This window comes from Caretta caretta, chromosome 1 (genome assembly GCF_965140235.1).
Source record: "Caretta caretta isolate rCarCar2 chromosome 1, rCarCar1.hap1, whole genome shotgun sequence".
Taxonomy (NCBI): Eukaryota; Metazoa; Chordata; order Testudines; family Cheloniidae; genus Caretta; species Caretta caretta.
In genome coordinates, this window is record NC_134206.1 from 173,165,137 (window position 1) to 173,180,811 (window position 15,675).

The following is a 15,675-nucleotide window of genomic DNA, read 5'->3' on the forward strand; positions in this document are numbered from 1 at the left end:
GTTTACAATGGCACAGCTGTACCGATGTAGCTGTGCTGCTGTAGGATTGCTCGTGTAACCGCTCTATGCCTGCAGGAGGAGAGCTCTCCCGTCAACATAATAAACCACATGCACGAGCGGCAGTAGCTATGTCAGTGGAAGTAGCTCTCCTGTGCCTTAGCGCCATCCATACCGGCGCTTCTGTTGGTGTAACTTATGTCACTCAGGGATGTATTTTTTCACACCTCTGAGTGACATACAATATACCGACAAAAATGGTACTGTAGACATGGCCTTGGCGTGCTATGTAAATAACGATGATCGTAAAAGTTCCAGAAAATATATTCTGAGGAAAACCAGAGTGTTTAAAAGCTTTATAGAATGCATCCAGCTACAGAAAGAGTAAGAAGAGAACACAAAACAGGACATGGATACTTCAGTACCACAGTTCTTCATAATGCAGAAAGGCCAACACTTTCAAATTCTGTTGCCTAACATTGGGCACTTAAATCTATATTTAAGCATCTAAAGAAGTGACCTGGTTTCATGTGGGTTGAGTTCCTGTAAATCCCATTAAAGTCATTGGCATTAGTGACTTCCTGAAAATCAAACTACTTTAATTTAAATGCATAAATATGGATTTAGAAGCCTAAATGTAAGCACCCATATTTGAAAATATTGACCCATATCTTTCTGGACTTGTCTGAGGCTATTCAATACTACAGTGTGCTCCGATATGTTCTGGCTGACCACTGATTTCTGAGTAAAAGCTAAATGAACTTGTCTACAGCACAACTGTCTCCCAATATGATTCTGTGGCATTTGTTATCAACCAAGATTCTCAAGTGAGTAGTCCTTTGGATTAAATGAAAGAGGATCGGTAGCAGGCTGTATTCTAATTGGGGTCTGACTTTGGAATTCAATCTCCACCTGCCTTGGTCTGCTAGTGCCCAGATTTGATTATCCAAAGGATATACCTAGGCATGTGTAGCGGGGGTGCTGGTGCAAAAGCATCTAGTTAGCCCCTGCCCAATCAAGTCCAATCAAGGGAAGCAGATTGGGGCTGAAGGAAAAGGCCTGACGTGAGCCTGAGGATTGGCAACACCTGCTGGCCTGACAAGCCAAGGGCTATAAAGCTGGGATGGAGCCAGAAGGCAGGGGGCAGCCAAGGAGAAGTCAGTCAGGGAGGGAGCTGGAGGCCTCCTAACTGAAGGCTGACTCTGCCTGTACAGTTGTATATAGATGGACACTGGTAATGGGACAACCTTAAATAAATAAAGACAACGGTGTTGCACAACGCTGAATCCTCTCTGAGCCTTAATGGGGAGAGCAAGCAGGCCCCAGGGAGAGGGGCATGTTGTGAAGGCATGTTTCCAAGGCTTTTTCTAGATGAAGTAGTGGATGTTGGGTAAAGATGTGGGGTACACAGCTGGGGAAATAATTTGACATCATTGGGCTAAACTGTAAAGCATTTAGTAGTTTTTTGTTCTTCTGCTTTGTTTTACACTCTCCTGCCTTTTACGTTTCCTCATAATTTCAGTTCTAGCATAAACCACTCTAATGAAACTTAGAATTAATATCTCAAGTGCAGTCCTCACTGCCTGCACAGAATATCCTGCTCAAAGGCTTTATTTGCTATTGATTCCAACATGAAATGACTTCACAACTCTTCTCTCCAAAGGTAAACATTTGATACAATTTCAAATCATATGCATAAACTACCCGCTAGCAACATTACACTTCTCACAAATATCATTTGCACTAGCATTGATCTTACTGAGTGTGGCAGGTGTAAAGTAAGTGGTCCTGGTGCAGTAAATCAAACGGAGGGAACTGCTTGGTTTGTGTTTGTCTCTGGTTTGGGTGCTTTTTTGCATTCTCCTTATCCACAGCAGTTCCCTAGGTGGTTACTGAGTATTTTCTAACACAGTGAATAAATTAGTTTCATAGGTAACTTATAATATCTTGGGAATACATTTATAGAATGAGTTATATGACTAGTTTAAATAATGTAATTTAAAGGCACTTTAATACATTTGAGTCAGGCGGTGGTAGCAACCACAAACTTACAACAGTTTATAAGGCAAGGATCACCAACCTTTGGCACGCAGCCCACCAGGGTAAGCCGCCTGGCAGGCCAGACCGGTTTCTTTACCTGCTGCATCTGCAGGTTCGGCCAATTGCAGCTGTCACTGGCCACGGTTCGCCATTCCAGGCCAATGGGGGCTGCGGGAAGTGGCACGGGCCGAGGGATGTGCTGGCCGCTGCTTCCCGCAGCCCCCATTGTCATGAAGTGGAGAACCGCAGCCAGTGGGAGCTCTAATCGGCTGAGCCTGCGGACATGGCGAGTAAACAAACGTTGCCAAACGTTGTCAAGCCCCGTTGTAAGGATTTTATTATCTCACCCTGATATAACAGAAATCAACCTTTGATAGTAAATGGTAAAGTCCCACATTATTATCACTGTAGAAACTACCAGCTACTTATGGCTAAGAATGGAATTTCTGATTTTCAAGGGAAAAAAATCAATATTCTATTGCCTTTTCTTGTGGCTATAATAACACAGGTTTTTTTTGTTTGTTTGTTTGTTTTTGGAGGGGGGGGTGGCGTTCTGACTGATTTGCAGACCGTGTGTGTGCGTGAACACATGTGCACACAAACACATACATAGGTGCACATGCATATTAATCCTAATTGTCTCAGGTTAACTTAAATATATAAAATGACTGTTTAAAATGTATTCATCTGTCAATTCACCAGTTTGGCAACAGGAATTATTTCCAAAAGAAGAGGGATTTGCTTTCCAATTTTCAGATGTCTTGTAGTTTCCTTGCCTTGCATATTAAAAAACCTTTATTTTTTGAGGAAGAAAGAAGTCTTAGGTTTCAGTGGAATGGTTTTAACAACTACATAAACAAGATTCTGTACAAAGCCAGAGTCAGTACCTTAGGCAGAGAACTGCTAAACTCCATCAGTCTCCACTGGTATGTCTACATTGCAAAGAAAAACCTGCAGCACCGAGCCTCACAGCCTTGGTCAACTGATGCAGGCTCATAGAACTAGGGCAGATGATCTAAAAATAGCAGCATAGATGTTCCTGCTCAGCTGGAACCTGGGCTCCGAGACCTCTTCTGACACTGGGTGTCAGAGCTCAGGCTCCAGCCCAAGCGGGAATGACTATACTGTTATTTTTGCCACCACAGCATGAGCCTGAGTCAGTTGACCAAGACTCAGTGTTCTGGGTTTTTCTTTGCAGTGTAAACACACCCCGTGACTCTTCCTAGCACCTATTGCTGGTTGCTAAGTGCCTGTAGTATCCACAAGATGGCACTGTACCACACAATCTATGGCCAGTTGCAGGATATGCCCACTAAACTCTGCAGTATTTAGGCTTTAAAAGAGAAAATGATCTTGGTTAAGATTTTCCATGCTTGCACTTCAAAACAATGGGAAAAAGTATAAGTTGAATTATGTAGCAACATTAGCTATCTCATCAGTAAAAACACTCTTGTTTTAGTTGTGTAACATTAACTGGATATGGTTGAGAATATTCATCACATTGACACGGAATATTGTATTCAATACCATTCTTTTAAACATTACTGAATCACAGTATTTTCATTATTATTTTATTATAATAGTTACTCAGTAGACCATACAGCGCATTATGTATTAGTCATTTAGGTGCCAGTAACAAAGGCACTTATGGGACTACATTTAGGCAGGTGAACAATTCAATTGACTTTAACAGGATTATTCATGTGCTTAAAGTTAGGCACATATTGAAGTGCCTTGAGGAATCAGGGCCATAATATACAACATTCTCTCATATTCTATTTTATGCTCAAAGCTTGTTGATAATCTCTTCATTGGTTTGAGGGCAACTACAAATCTTGCTCAAACCAAATGCCTGTTCCATGGCTTACCTACAGGCCTCTATCCAAAGCCCATTGAAGTCAGTGGAAAGACCCCCACGGATGTCAACAGTCTTTGGGTCAGGCCTTATGTGGAGTGCCCTCTGCAGTGGAAATGTTCCATGGTTTAGGAGGAAGCTGGCTGTGTATCTTTGGTCACATAGTGGGGCTAAAACTTAAACTTTGTAGGTTGGCTGTTCCACTTCTCTCCCCTTCCTCTTTCCATAAGGGACTGGCACAGTGGAGTGGTTGTAAGGAACTGGATTTTATTTTCAACACCAGTCACGAGTTACCACCACTGCAGTGAGATTAAGGGACAATGGGGGTGGATTCATAGCTCTCAGGTTCACTCTTTCAGGCTGCCTGCAGACTCAGCAAGGCAATTGAATTGGTTATGTACTGTTCATATTTGGAAGGCTCCCTGCAACCATAAGTGTTAATAACTTATTTTTTTATTTAAATGAAATCTCAGAATCTGACTATGCCACATACCCACATAAACATATCAGGAAGGCCAGATTCAGTCCACAGGTCACATGATGACTCCCCTGCTTTAAAACATATACCAAGATGGCTCCTCTGGAGATGGGGCTATAAACAACCACACATTTTTATGTGACCTTGGATACCTTACTTGTCCCCACCTCCATACCTCAGTTTACCCATATGTAAAACAGGAATAACAATACTTACCAACATGTTGGAACTGATTTGTGCTGGGCAGTGAAATAATATGAGACAGCCCCATCCCTAAGAGGCTTACAATGCAGACATGGTGTCATAATGTATTAAGTGTGAGGATTATGCACTAATAGAAATATCCTTTTCTAGGTCCAACATATTTAAAATTATAAAAAATACAAAGTTCCCAGGAAAAGCTTTCGTAATGTGAATGTGACTAATCTTTATTTATCCTGCAACATTGATTTTATTGAACACAGAAATGCTTCCTTCAGAAACGTCTGGAGACTAACCACTTACTATAAGGCATTCCTTATGGTTTTTTGTTTGTTTATAAGACCATTTGTGTTTCATTCACATATTAGCTTACATTAAGATGTTCAGCTTTCTTTCCTGACAGAACAAGAACTAGAAAGGAAGTAATACTTACTCACTGTCTATATATGGACCCTGAACTTCCCTCAGAGGCAGTTTATTTGGGGGAGGAGGGTTATTAAATCATCTTGCAAGCTAGCATCCCGAGAGCTAAGTAAGCCAATTTTTAATATTGGAAGCAGTCATTTTAAGAAATAAATACAGATCATGAGACAAGCCTACTTGGTACTCCAACCAGCATTCTCAAATGGCAGAATGACAAACACTTCGTTATTCAAAGAATGCATTTTATATAATGAAATGAAATTAAAAAAATCAGAAATCATGCATAATTAATATGTCCGACCAATAACTTTGACCTAGAGGATTAAGACGACCACAGGACCCCAATAGTGTGCTTTCAGTAGATATCCCTAATGGAGCTACATTAAGAAGATTTTTAAAAAAACAGTTTATTTGGGAAAAGCCAATGAAAATCATTACTTCTCTGTTACTCAGTAAGGGAGATTTTCGTGAGCAGAAAAGTTGATGCACAGTCAATGCTTCTTTTAGGAAATCCTGTCTCTTGTTACCCCTTGCTCTCACATCACTAAATCAAGGAAGAAAAAAAGAGACCGTGGATTCCAGACAACTGACAAGCTTTCTATTTCACTCAAATCCCCATAAAGTTAAATCCCCTCTGAGTAATACTGTGTTTCCAGTCAAATATCAGTTTTCAAAATGCCCCAACTCAGTTCATGGTGATGCTCACAATTTTTATGTCATGATGCTTTTATTTATGTATTTATTTATTTTTGAAACACAATGTAGGTTTATTGGTATCAGTTGTGTTTGTGTTGAGAATATGTTCTTTCCTATGAAACAACTGTTTCAAATACATGTCTTTTTTCAAATTATTGGTAGGTAACAATTAAGACTGATATCTGGATCATCTTCATGTCAGACTGAGAGACAGATTGACACAAACACACAGGACATTTTAGTAATCTGCCCATGTAGGGATGCCAGCCTCTGCACCCTGAAATTTAGAGTGAACAACATATACAGAGCCTTGCCTGTCACAGCAGAGTAGTCCAAGGTTCAGGGTAAAATTTTCAAAGATACCTAAGTAATTGAGGAACTGAAGTTGGATTTTCAAGAGCATCTAAGCAGGTTAGGCGCTTAACTCCCATTAAGAACAAATGGAACTGAGAGGCCTGTCTGCATTTTTAGGACCTAAAGACCTTTGAACATCTGTTCCTTAGCAGCCTAAGCCTCAAGTAGGAGTTTTGGAATTTAGGCACTTTTAAAATTTTTACCAGTAGTCACATCTTAACCTGATAAAGCATGATCCAGCACCTTGCATCTGCGTAAAAAAAGCAGTCAAATTCCTAACCTGAAAACATGATAAAGTTTTGGTAATATGTTGAATGTGAGTCATCTAATTCAAGTTCTAAACCAAGAGCACACAAAGATTTTTGATGGAGCTCACAGGGAAAATGAACCACCAATAGAGATGTTGGGGGAATAATATTCTTAATTTTCATAGCAATTATAGGTAAGCATAAGAAAAGTAAAGGACAACTGATTTCATCTCACAAGCTTGTTCAGGTCAGAAATGCCTCCCGCAATCCATACAAATGGACAAGCAAACCAAAATATCATAGGATAAGCAGACGAAGCTCAAACTGAAACAGTAAAACCACAAACTTGTTGGCAAAAATATCTGAAGGGCCCAGTGGGTAATACAGACAGGTAATTGTATGCAACCAGAGTAAAGATTGCAGTGCATGTCCGAGGTGCTCCGTAGTTATGACAGTGGTAAGATGTGTGCCTGTGGGGGGCAGAGTAGAGTACAAACTGCTAGATAGCTTATTATATCATTTCCATGCTTTTGTGATTTTGGTCAGATACATTATATGTGCATCAAAGAATTGTTGCAATGACAAAGACACACAGACAGAGGCAAGGAAAGGAAAGAAGAAAGTAGACCATTTCCCCCCCAGAAATATTGTATTTTATTTATATTTAAACTGTAGCTTAAAAGTGTTTGAATGAATTGATAAGAGCAGAAGTATTTCTAGTGGCACACAGTCTAATATTAATTATAGTTTTTATATATTTTTTTTCAATTCATTTTAGGATTGTAAGAATTTATTTTCAAACTCTGCCATTACCAGAGGTGTAGAATGTTGTTTGAGAACTGGGAAAATTTCACAGGAAGCAAAAAAATTGTTTAATATGCAAAATAGATTAGAAAAGTTTTCCTTCTTCAGATAGTGCTATAGAGCTCACTCACTATTAGTGTATCAATTTTATTTTTCAATCTCTATAAACCTCATCTTGTAAAGTATTTCTTCTTGCAACTTACATCTCTGCCAGCATTTGGAAGAACAGTAAAGCAAGAGAGGTAAGAGATTGAAGTAGCATATGGCAGGACAGACAGTACAATATCAGCTTTATAGAGACTGCTAAAATAAACTAATACCAAACAGTTCTTACAAGAGTGTGTGTTGCTTATTTTATTTTTACAGGTATTTCATCATCCACATGGAACACTTCCTGCTGCCTTTCAAAGATAACTGATGATGATCCACAGTATGCATTCAGTCTTTTGTGACATTCATCATAGAATATGATTCTTAAACCTTTGAACCAGTGAAATAAAAATAATCAATCTGATTTAGATCATTATTCTTGAAAATAACTGATGCAGTCACCCCACTTGCTTGGATGTGTGCAATTCACAAAGCAGCAGTCTCCCCTCCCTTCTCTGAGCCAAGTTAAAAGTTTCCAAAGCTCTGTCCACATTTTATTTGGGTTCCATGGACAATAACCACCTCTTTGCCCATACCTAGGTAGGACTCTACCTCATCTATATAGTGCTGTGGTTCCCACAAGGAAACCTTTTCCAATTGCTCATCAGTTGCTGAAGTCCCACCCATGTTCCACTTGGGTTGCTGAACTGTGATTTACTGAGCCATGGAACCTGGATGAAATGTTGCTTTAAGTATAGTGGGACAGTAATGTACACCTTTCTGTATGTATGTAAAAGTCTTTTTGTCTATTATTCTTAAATGGGAAGCTCTAAAACCAGATTTCTGCCAAGCAATCTGGGCATGCCCAACATAAACAAAAAGCCCAGGAAATTTGTATTTTCTAAAGGCTGTGTGTGTGTGTGTTTGTTTACGGGGTGGGGTGGAGGGTGTTATTATAGGACTGGTCAAAAATTTTTGTTGAAACTATTTTTCAATCATATAAATTTTTCATGACGTGTCTGCTTTTCATGGAAAATTTTGATTTTTCATAAAAAAAAAAAAAAAAAGAAAATCAAGACACCTGAAAACAGACATCTTCTGCCTTCTGTCAGTCCCTTCAAATGGGGTCTACTGTATGAGTCCTCTCCCTCCAATGTGCTCTATCCAGTGTCATATTCTCTATCACAACACATGCTAACAGGTCTTCTTTTATGACATCCCGCCACTTCTTCTTGGGTTGGCCTCCCTGTCTTTTTCCTTCTGTTTTGATCTGTTGGATTCTCTTACATGCATAATAGTCAAGACTGTGCTGTACATGAGCAAACCATATGAGCCCCGCACACCTTTCTTTTCTTATTTATGTTTGTTACTTTAAGCATGTGTCTAACATACACATTCCACACATGATCTTTCTTGCTTACACTACTCACCCACCTCAACATTTACATTCCTGTGGAATAGGTCATCTGCTCATGTTTCTTCTTTGTTGCCCAACTTCCAGCACCATATATTCTCTCTCTCTCTCCATTTGAGCCAGACATTTATTATCCTAGCGCCAATTTTATCCTCCATGTCCCTGGATTCTGGAACCCAGTTACTTGAAACTTTCCCTTTTTCGTATTGTCTGCCCACCTGGTTCTGTTCTGAAAACAGAAATATTTCACCCCAAAACTGATTTTTTTGTTTTTGTTTTTAATTTTTTTGCTTGGGATTTTTTAATCCAACTATTAAAATCTCACATTTTCAATAATATCAATGAAATGTTCACACTGGTAAGTAAAAAGCAATCATTCCTCAGCTTATGGTTAGCCATCATTTTACATGTGTTATTAAAATTTGCTTCTTGAAATCTACTGATAAAGAAAGCTTGTTCTATCACTTATAGGGTATCTTAGGTCCTGACTCTGATCATTACTCCTAAAAATAAATTTCTTTAAATATAATTTATATATAAGATTTAAGGGAGTTTTCACTATATGGGAAGATGGAAAAGTCTGAATTATTGCACTACTAAGATCATTTATGACACAACAAAAAACAAAACCCTACAAATGACAGGGTACTAAACTTCTTAAGAGATCAATTTTAATTAATTTTGACTTGTAAACTAATTAACAAATTTTCTTGTGAAATTTTATCTTACTAATTTAAGATAAAAGTTATACATTATATTATGAGTGCATATACATAATATAATGCATATTACACACACTCACACACACACGTATATACACACACACAAACACATATATATACACACACTTCACATATTAAAAGCTTAACTTAAAAAGTTCAGATCTCCTCTCAGTAGATGCCTCTAGGTAGATCATTCATTTCATGTGCAACCTACATAGTACAGACTGATTAAGCAAATCAGATCCAAAGACATTCCATGGAGAAGCCTTTATAAATTTATTCCCTTGCTTCAGCTCTAGAACCTTCCATTATAAAACATGAAAAATGTGAAAATCATGTGGCTTCAAACTTCATTACAAACACCAACACTCAACCCACTTGTCAAAAATTTCACTGAACCATCCCAAACCTAAGGATATATAAAATATATATTTACACCTCTAGAGGCAAGGTGGGTGAGATAATATCTTTTATTGGACCAGCTTCTATTGGTGAGAGAGACAAGCTTAGACAGAGCTATAACTATACAGCATATTCATAACTTCATATTCATGTATGCACATTGTACACAAAGAGGCACTATGCACTATGGTAACTCCACCTAAACTGAGCCAAAAACAGAACCTCTCATTTAGCTGTAGAGAAATCTAACAAATCCTATAGTCACCAAGACTCACAGGAGTAAAGACCATATGGATACCATCACCAACCCTAGAAGAACGGGGAAATGCTGTATTGTTCTCACTCCAAAGATACTCCATGAAGATTTGTAATAGGATTGCAAGGCATCAAAAAGAAAATGAAATATTGGATGCATTAAAGTTACTGTTGTCTAGAAAAGTTTGCTCTCTTTTCCAAAGCAGTGTCACGCTCTCATGAGCTATTGATGCCACAGGACACAAGAGTAAAGAATTTAGAAATCTGGCAGGTGTTTTAAATTTTTTCACCAAATAAACACTGAACCATTTGCTCATTTGTCTTGAGGGAATGAGAAGCAATAACAACCTCCACTGAGTGCTAGTATAGAATACGCTCTGGAAATGGTTAGTGAAATAGTTACAACTGTCTATGCTGGCTGGCCATAATGTGTTAAAATGTGTTGGCATGTGCTATATTTAAACTGTGTTTACAAATGAATCAGCTAACAGCGTTTCATTGCCACAGCAGAGTTCTGAGGGGACACATTGGTCCCAGATATCAAAGAGCAAAGAAATCAGGATGCCTATGTGGAAAAGATGGCAAAGCTATCAGCAAGAGAGCAGAACAGAAATAATCACCATCTCTTCTGAGACCTAGAGAATCGTCTGTGTTTTATATCCAATTGTTTTCTGTCATCCATATGCTCAGGAGCACTCTTGACAGTGAAACATATGTTTAGTAATATCCTGTGAACAGCAACCCCAGAGTTGTTTTCAGCATAACTGTAGTGTGAACGGTTGAAAGAAGAAAAGTTCAACTGCAGAAAATGGTAAATAGTATGAAAGAGAGAGTATAACAAATAAAAAGAGCCATGCTATGAGTTATGACAATTTGTCAATCTTGACTTTAAATTTCCTGGGGCAGGTTTATTAATATACATCAAAACTCTACCGTGATTTCAGTTTTGTGTTTTAAATTCCTTGTTTTGGGAGAAAAGGAAGAAATAAAACCAGAATCAGTCAGAAAACATGTACTAATTGCCTAGAAGATTAGGAAGACTTTCTGGGAAATACTCACTTAAACGGGATTTTACAGGTTTACACAATTGTTGAGCAGCTCACCCAACCGGGTTGAAGGAGTCAGATGAAATAACAGGTGCTGGCACAGTCTGATAGAGGACTTCTTTGGTCTAAAAAGCCCACAAAAGACTATGCCCAAATAAATTTGTTAGTCTCTAAGGTGCCACAAGTGCTCCTCATTTTTTTTTTTTTTGCTGATACAGACTAACACGGCTACCACTCTGAAACATTTCTAGCTCTGGTATCGTTGTCCAACAGCTAATTCTTGGGAAAGCTCAATGCAAATCTATCTCTACATAGTTCTTGAAAGTGGAAATTAAGTAAGTAATGATTATGGAAAGGATGAAAGGCCTTTAAGTATCTGAACAAAATATAAACAGGGAACCTAAGTGCAATGAGTCAAATCTACCCCTGGTCTATCTCCTCACTCAAAAGAGTGACACAAGAGATGAACTTGCTCCTACTAGACAAATCCTCTGCTGCTGTAAATCAGCATAGTTCCACTGACCTGCAACACCCGAGGATAGCCTTAAGTCTCTAAAAGCAGCCATTACTCAAACTTTTTGCTAGAGAATTATTATGAAGAATAGAGTTGGCTGGGAATTTGATCAAATTATTTTGAGGGGGGGGGGGTCAGAAAATGACTGTTCATCAGAACCAAGACTTTTCACATGAATGTATAAGTTTCAGTAAAACTTTTTTTGGGAAAGGTTTCTCAAGATCAGAGCAGATTTTCTGATCAAAACCAGAGGGGAAGGGAGGACAGAGAGAGAGAGAGAGAGAGACTGAACCACATTCCAGTAGCCCAGGGGCATGTCATTCAACTGGGATGGGCAGACCCAAGATCCATCTCAGCTCCAATTACTATTTAATTATTTATTTGATGTAGAACAGCTTCAACAACAGAGACTGAGAGAAGTCCACCCCAGTAGTCTGGTGATTAGGCCACTCACTTGGGATGTGGGAGAATGGCAGCACAGGAACTTGAACTGGATCTCCCACATGCCCGATGAGCACTCTAACCACCAGGCTACTGGTTTACTGACGGCGGAGCTTTTTGTTGTTTACAAAATAAATTCAAAAGATTGTGGTTTCATCCCCATATGGAACAGAAACATTTATGAAATCTCAGAAATGTTTGTGGGATCAGACAACTGTTTCTTGCCCAGCTCTAAAATGTATTTTAAAAAAACCTGGATACCGTAGGAATGCAGAACCAATAGAAAAATTATTCCCTATTAATAATCTTAATGTCTAGAGGGTCACAAAAACATAGCAATGCCACAGAAACCAGAAATACAAATCCATAAACTAATTCAGAATAATTGTATTTTTAATGGATCATATTCCTTCCTGGCTTCTTTCGAAAACTTGTCACCGCAGAAAAATATTCAGTTTAGATTTCCTACAGGATTAATAATCTAAGATCCAGTTCTGCATTCTGATTCATGTGGACAAACCCTTATGAATTAATGAAGAACATATAATTCTCTTTAAGGATAGTACACACACACACACCCCCACACACAAAACAAATCTCTTACCTAAAAATTATTATTTTTAAGGATATGGTTTAGTCATGAAGGTCACAGATTCCATGACTTTAATAGACCTCTGACTTCTTCAGCTCAGGCTTCCAGCCCCAGGGGGGCTCGGGCTGTCAGTGCCTGCACCTTGTACCCTGAGTTTGTACCTTTTTACTCCCACCTCCAGCTTGGACTTCGGCTTCAACCTCCTCCACCCATCCCCAGGCCTGGATTTTGTACATTTTTACTGTGACTATTCTGTGCATTTTGCTTTATTTTACCATCACAGAATCTTATCCATAATTATTTTTAATGCAAGTCATTGTAATTTGGCAGTCTTGCTTTATAAAGCCAAAAAATCTGACTATAGTTTAAGGCCCAAATCCTACATCAAGATCTCCTAGTGAGGACCCCGAGTGATTATCCCATTTCCCGCACTGGAACTAGAACAAACCTAGCTCTTCAACAACTAGAATCGTTATAAAATCTCATTGCAATGGATGTAGATGGGGATACCTTTTTCAGGGTCTTGATTGACCCTTTTTAAAAGTAACTGTATCCAATTTCTATTTGTAGTAACAGATCTAGTGTCCTGTTATGGAAATCTCTCTCATTCCCCGCCCCATTGTTATCTGATGCTTATGGATCTATCAGTGGTAAACATATCTCCAGTGCCAGCTGATGTAATGGGTATGTCGCACCATTGAACTGAGATTTCAATGGATTGCCAGATCATCAGCAGAATATTGCTGCAACACAGATGTAGGAGTGGGGAATAAGCAGCTTGGCAGTTAATGTATTTATTTTTAAAAAGACACTAAACTGAAAGGTCTTATCGCCAATTTCCAAGTCTTTCTGGAAGCAAAGGTAATAAGTAACACAAATTCACACTGGACTTCTTAACCTAAGGACTATGGCACCTATAAGTGAGAGTCATCCATCAGTAGTCAAACCAAAGAGACAACATAAACAGTTATTTTCATTAAATTTTCCCACTGCCATTTCAATTTCATCCAGTCACATATTTCACTGTGCTCTGAACTCCCAAATGCTATTTTCCATCCATTCCCACATAGGTTTGAATTTTCAGCGGTTTGCTAAATTTGATCCCAGCAGCCTAGTTAGTTACAGCAACCGAAAAAGAGTCATATCATCTGACATTTACAGAGGTCACCATACAACAGTCAACATCTAGGGTCAAATTGTGCCTTTACAACCATCCCTGTGTACCAGGGCTTTGCAGTCCCAGGAGCCTCTCAAGTGCCATGTTCTCTTGGTGAAATCCTGGGAGACTGTAATCTGCTTTTGGCCCATACTAGTTGTAGTTTACTCCTGCATCAGGCTGACTGCCATGGCTCCACCCCTGCCTGCCCCTCTCCACCCTTCTGTTCAGTGAGGAGGAAGGTAACAGCCATGAATCCCATTTAATATTTTTTTCTAGGGCCTGGATTGGCTAATTGGGGAAGCCACACAGGGCACATGGGTGAGAGGGGAGGAAACATCTTACTGGGCACTATGCCTTTGTGTGGCTGTGCCATGATCTAGCCCTTTGTAATGTTACTATGCTATCTCACATAAGGCAACCTGGTATTTTCAGAAACAGGACATATCTTAAAAACCATACGGCATGGCAAGATTTGGGTAAAGGTTTAATTTTTAATGACAAACTATATGTAGCATATTTCATTCTGAAGGGTATGAATGTGCTTTAAGGGTGAAATGTCCTAAGGCATCTATGTAATGTAGGAGCATAAGTCCCATTGACTTTGAACAGGACTTGTGCTCCTACATGAATGGTGGGATTTTTCTACACCACATTTGGATGCTTTAGAAAAATCTCACCTGCCCTGTACCAGTATCCATTCACCTCCACAATGATGCAGCCATATTTGTAGTTGGAATGTGGCAGATAATACAGTGCTATCAGCATTACAAAAATGTTTCTAGAACCTGAAGGCTGTCAACAGACTAAGCTAGACTCACTCCAGAATATAGACTGTTATTAACTTTAGTGGAGGTCCTCAGGGAGAAAAGTTTGTCAGGAGACTAGACTGTGATGGCTGCAAGTGAAGAGATCCTCACCTTTTTTGCCATGCAGCCATAGGAAGCTAATGCAACCCAGAAAGCGAGCAGTGTGATTAAGAAGGGGGCCAAAGATGACCAAAGACTGTGTAGATTCAGTGTTTCCCTTCAGCAGCACATATCAGCATGGCTCTTTGGAGCCACTTGTAAGAGTTAAAACTGCTCCCAACAGGCAGAAATGCTGTCAGAGAATGGAACCTCTGTCTATCTTCTCTTTGGGTGAATCCCCTCTGAAATGCAAGATAGATAATTACTCACTGTGCCAGGGAGCTAACAATGATCTCTTCAAGGAAGAAAAGAAAATTTGGGAGTGAGGACAAGACCTGCCAGTACTTGAGAATGAACACAACTGAGATGTGCAGAGAGTGTGCCAGAATCAGAGAGAGCTTTATTGTAACCCAGTAAGTCAATGAGATAATACTTTGCTTCACATAAGTAACTCCTTTAGATTTAATAAGGTACTGATTGTCTCTTAATAAAATATCAATTAATTCTATTTTGTTAAATGACAGTTAAAAGTGCACTATAATAAAAGTGCTATAATAAAAGTGCAATTACGGCTTATTTAAGGCCCAGCCCTAAAAATACTTAAAGTATTATTGAGGCACAGTGCATAGAGTCATGAGAAATCCCCCTAGCTGCCCTAGCCTAGTGAGGAAGGGGGACTCTGGAGGAAGCTCGAAATGCTGTGGAGGTGGCAGAATAAGTAGAGTGCTCTCCAGTGGTCTGAGATCTGTACAGGAGGGGAGGATGGCAATGAATGGGCCAAGGGGAGAGACACATATTCACCCACTAGTCGCACAGGGGTTCTTCTGAGATATTATCTTTCTTCTACTTCCCTCCATTTTGGGGAACCCAGAGAGTAATGATAGGACAGGGGAGACACAGACACCGTGAGACTCTATGTTGAACTCTTACGGAACCTTTGTGCTCTCGTGATTCTGAGCTGCTTTTAAGACTAGAGAGAGAGACATGTGGTACACCGGGGGCCTAAGCTATGGAACCTTTCCTGTGCTGCCCTGTGGGT